Source organism: Phoca vitulina, unplaced genomic scaffold (genome assembly GCF_004348235.1).
Source record: "Phoca vitulina isolate PV1807 unplaced genomic scaffold, GSC_HSeal_1.0 scaffold20, whole genome shotgun sequence".
In the NCBI taxonomy this organism is placed as follows: domain Eukaryota; kingdom Metazoa; phylum Chordata; class Mammalia; order Carnivora; family Phocidae; genus Phoca; species Phoca vitulina.
This window is the reverse complement of record NW_022589723.1, coordinates 12858577-12864373: the sequence shown is the minus strand read 5'-3', so window position 1 is coordinate 12864373 and position 5797 is coordinate 12858577.

Below are 5797 nucleotides of genomic sequence, written 5' to 3'. Positions count from 1 at the left end.
GGCGATCGGCGTGCGTGCGAGGGTGTGGGGGAGAGGAGGGCCTAACGGGGATCGCTGATTGGGCTGAGGTGCGAAGCCAAGCTCGATGATTGGTTCTCAGAGTAATGGGCGGGAAAAGCCTGAGGCTAAAGGAAGCGGAGTCTGGTCACTCACTACCAGAGAGCTGACGGACGCGTGGGATTGTGGAGAAGCGTCTCATGTTTCCCCTGATATGGCGGAGAAGGGTCAGTCATGCTTGTGAGTTTTAAAACCCTCAGTGTTAAAGTTGTTGTGCTGTTGTTACAGGCATGGTCACACGTTCTGTGGCATCAGGTGTTATTTTGAAGACAAACTCTTTTTATCGTTTCATTTATAAATGTTTCAATTAGAATCTCTCAAAGAGGGGCGCCTGGGTGGCTCAGTCGGTTAAGCGGCCGCCTTCAGCTCAGGTCATGATCCAGGGGTCTTGGGATCGAGTCCTGAGTCGGACTCCTTGCTCACCAGGGAGCCTGCTTCTGCCTCTCCCTCAGCATGCTGCTTCCCCTGCATGCTTCTCTCTCTCCGTCAAATAAATAAAATCTTAAAAAAAAAAAAGAATCCCTAAAAGATGAGGACTTTTAGAAAGACAAAACCACAATACCATTATCACACTTAAAAATAATGATTCTTTGATATAGTCAAATTTCACCAGTGTTGAAATTTCTGTTTTGTTTTGTTTCAAAATTATGCTTTTCTTTTGCAGTTTCCACAATCCACCACCTACCCCCTTACATCAGTTTTGATAAGCTATATTTTTCTGGTGTTGGGTCCATTTAATCTAAAATTTCAAAAATATTGATATAAAGGTCATAAAACATTTTATTATCTTTTTTAATGCCTGCAGGTTCTGTAACAATAGTTCCTTTTTCATTTGTTATTATTTGTGCCGTTTTATTTCTTAGTCTCACCAGAGGTTTGCCAATTTTATTAGTCTTTCAAAGAACAAACTTCTGAATTTGTTGATACTTTTTAATGTATTTTCTATATTATTAATTTCTGTTGTTATCATTTCCTTGGTCTTAAATTGCTGTTCTATTAATTTCTTGAAAGAGATGAGTGCCTTTCATTCTGTTTTCTAATATGTGCATGTAAGGCTATAAATTTTCTTAAAACTGTGTTTACTTTAAAATTTCCAAACACGTGACTACACAGTTATCTTATTGTTAATGATTGCTGGTTTAAATGCATTAAGGTCAAAGAATATGACTTTTAAAATGTACTGAATGTATTGAAATTTCCTTTAGAATTGAAGTATATGGTCAGTGTTATGTGTTTGCAAAGATTATTCGCACCTGTTGGATATTCTGAGTGTTGGGTGCAGCATTCTGCATGTTTATTGGGTCAAGTTTGTTAATCATATTGTCAGATTTTTCTATCAGTTATTGAAAGAAGCATATTAAAATCTCCTTTGTGGATTTATTGATTTCTTGTTAATTTTTGCTTTATATATATTGAAATTATGTTGTTAGGTGCATGCTAATGTATACTTGTTACTTTCTACTTGACTGAACTATTAAGCACTTAAATATGAAAGGCAAAACTTTAAAACATATGAATAAAGCAGGGGAGAATACCTCTCAGGCCTCTGAGTAGAGAATAACTTTTTAACAGACACAAGGATTAACCAGTAGGAGAAGATATTTGCAGTATGAATAACCAACAAAGGATTAGTATCTAGAGCACATAAGTAACCCTATGAATCAATAAGAGACAAACAACACAATAGAAAATATGGGCAAACACCTGAATAGACATTTCATAGAAGAAGAAATTTAAATGGCCGATAAACTTATAAAAAGATGCTCAGCCATAGGGAGCTGGAAATGCATACTAAAACTATGAGATACCATTATGTATCCACTTTACTGGTACATAATTGAATTGCTAAAAACATAGATTAATGGGAACTGTAGGAATGTAAATTGGCATAGTCACTGTGACCAACAATTCAGCATTACTTACTTGAAGATGTGCATAACTTATCTGCCAGCATTTATTACATATATACCTAGAGAAGTTCTTGCTCCCCTTTACCAGTACATCTTGGACAATAATGTTTATGGCAACATTGTTGCTAAAGCAACAGCAACAACCAAAACCAAACTAGAAACAACCACTTATTTATCAACAGTAGTTTGGGTATTTAAACTGTTGTATTTTCATAGAATGGAATACAACATAATTTTGAATTTCAAAAAAGCTAAGGAAGACATAGAACATGATTCCATTCATTTAAACTTCAAAAAACAGGCATAAGGGGGTTCCCTGGCTGGCTCAGTTGGAAGAGTTTGTGACTCGAACTCGCGGTGGTGAGTTTGAGCCCCACGTTGGGTGTAGAGATTACTTAAATATTTTTTTTTAATTAAAAAAAAAAAACAGGCATAATGAATCTTTCTTTTTAGGAATACAAATATATGTAGTAAAGAAAAAACTAAACAGTATGGTTGTTGGAAAAATATACCTATGAATTATTTTCAGAAAGGAAAAAAACACATACAAAATGTAGAATAATGATTACCTCAGGGCCTGGAGAGGGACACATGGGGCCTTAAAAGGTTTTGATACTATTTGCAAAACTAGATGGTTAATTAATGAGTGTTTGTTTTTTGTATCATTCTCTAAATTGCATATATATATTACATACACTCTTTTGTGTGTATTTTACAGTTTAATTCTTAAAAATAATCAAGTAGGTCAACTTAGGATTTTATCTAAAGTAGTTAAGCAAATATTTGGCCTTGAATAAATCACTTTTACTCATCTGAAAAATTAATTTGTCCAGAGCATCTCTTTTCTTGGAAGTACTTGGTAATCCAGTATTACTTTTTTTCTCCTATATCTCAACTATGTTATACAACTGTGCAATATTGCCACTGCTATTCTAAAAGTCAGTTTAATCCCAGAAAAGTGCAAGGCATTCTCCTTTTAAGGTTCTCACCTCAGTGAATCCTAACCCACTGACTTTTCCTTCTACTTCGTATTTTTGTTACTAGCAGCCTCATCTCCTGTAGCCTGCGATAAAACAATATATAAGATAGCCCTAATCATAATTCTTAGTGAATACATTCAGAGTCTATTTCTAGCAGGAAAGTCTCGTATTGGTGTTTTATGGTTCATACTCATTCGAAGGATTCCTGCCTTTAATTGTAATCTGAGTTCTACATAGAAGGATTGTTCAAATTATTCAGTATAGAATAACCAATTATCTGGGAAAACTGTGCGAAAATAAATTTGTGTCATCTATGTTAAGACAAATGCTGGAAAGTTAAGGTAGTATGTTAGAGAAAGTATTAAGGTGGATACCTACAAATAGTGGAAAATATGTATACATATTTTCTGTGGTCTGTCCTTGTTCCCCTGGTGATTTGGAAAAAAATTCATTTTTTCCCTTTTTTAAAAAAAATTTTATTGTGGTATAGTTTATATCCCATAAAATCTGCCCATTATAAGTATACGGTTCACTAATTTCTAGTATATTTATATAACTATGCAACCATCACCACAAAAAAACGCATTCATTTTTAGGAGTATATTTACCAAATTCAGATTAGAATTTTTATTCATTCCTATTCATCTTTCACTATCTCCAACTTAACCACCACTTTTCTTTAGAATTTTCTCTTCCTATTCTGGTGAATATTAACCTCCCCTTTCTCTGAATTCTGTAGTTCTTGTCTATCCCCAAGGACAGACTTTAGATATCGATTATCTAGAACTTTGTATATACTTAATAGGTAGGAGGTAGGCCCTATTCTGGCCCCCAAACTCTGTCATACTACTTGAAATTCTCTACCACAGTGTCTAAAACCCTATCATTAGAAATATTACTTATTGAGTATGGACTATTTGTTAGCTAGTAAGTAGTACCAGGTTGATGCTAAATTTTCTGAATTTGATAATTAGTCCTGTGATTATGTAAGAGAGTATCTTGGGGGTGCCTGGCTTGCTCAGTCAGTAGAGCATGTGACTGTTGATCTGGGGGTGGTGAGTTCAACCCCTACTTTGGGTATAAAGCTTTAAAGAAAAAAGAGTATCTTGGTTCTTAGGAGATACTCACTGACGTATTTAGGAATAAGAATCATAATGCCTGTAACTTAATCTGAAGTGGTTCAGCAAAAATAACATTAGCCATACACTACACACACAAAATCATATGGGGTGGATATGGGGGAGAGAGAATAAGAAAATGTGGCAAAATGTTAATAACTGATGAATCTGAGTGGGGAGTACAGAAGCGTTTATCATACAAAATGCGATTTTTCTGTTTGAATTTTTCTTAGAAAAGATTTTAAAAAATTCCTTTAGTTCAGTAATTCTCTGCCCTACCTGCACATTAATATTACCTGAGAGCTCTTAGAATTACAAATGCCCAGGCTCCACCTGCTAGAGATTTTGATTTAATTACTCTTGGGTGGGGTCCAAGCATCTTAATTTAAGTCTCTCCAAATGAACCTTTTTTTCTTCTTATGCTTCTTTTATGTCTTTTGAAACATCTAGCAAGGTTTCAGGCACAAAACAAGCCATTACATTCTGATTGAAGTGAATTTATTTATTTATTTATTTATTTAAAGATACAAAATTTGGGGCTTCTGGGTGGCTCAGTCGGTTAAGCATCTGCCTTCAGCTCAGGTCATAATCCTGGGGTCCTGGGATCAAGCCCTGCATTGGGCTCCCTGCTCAGTGGGGAGCCTGCTTCTCCCTCTCCCATTGCCCCTCCCCCTGCTTGTGTGTGTGCTCTCTCTCTCAAATAAATAAAATCTTTTGAAAAAAAAAGATACACTATTTATTTATTTAGTAGGCTCCATGCCCAATGTGGGGCTTAAACTCGCAGCGATCAGGAGTCGCATGCTCTACTGACTGAGCCAGCCAGGTGCCACAGATTTTTTTTTTTTTTTAAGTAATTTCTTAAAAGTAGCCATAGTCATGTCATGGCTGTTTACCCAACTCAGCAGCTATGAATATGTGTATACTGTAAATGCCAACAGTACAGGAATATTACCTGTGGTATGTGTGTATCCTTCCCTTTATGATAAATAAGCTAGGGGGCTTTTACCCTGCCAAAGAGCTGTGCTAATTGTAATTTTAAAGGGCCAGTGCTGCAGGTCCTAGATAACACCCCCACAAAAAAAAAAACCCTATCAGATATAGAGAATGAAGCCCAGTTAGATGGGACTTCGAAGGAAAAGAAGGGATAGTTCATCAAGGGTACTGCTGAGATAAATGATGCTAAGAACTTTAGACTTAGAAGGAACATGCTGGAGAATGAGTATACTGGAGAGGACAAGATGAAAAATACTGATATTTAAATTATAGGTAGGAATGATGAAAAGGACATAGTCAAAAGCAGACTGAAATACTTAAATATATTTGAGTACAGAAAAACAAGTACCTCCGTAGACAAATAAAGCAAGAAAAAGAGAGTGAGAGAGTCAGATTTGCTGGACTAAAAAGTATCTTGAGAGAATTCAAGACAAAATTATAAACTAGCCCAGACGATTTCCTATTTTTTTTCTATAAATCTCTGGGACAGTTTTTTTTTTTTTTTAAATTACAGTAACAAGTTCTAGAAAAGAAATGTGTTGCAAAATTTATATTAAAAGATAAATAGGGGGGTGCCTGGGTGGCTCAGTTGATTAAGCATCTGTCTGCCTTTGGCTCAGGTCATGATCCTAGAGTCCTGGGATTGAGCCCCTCGTTGGGCTTCATGCACAGCGGGGAGTCTGCTCTTCCATCTCCCTCTGCTCCTCCCCCCGCTTGTGCTCTCTCTTTCTCTCAAAAT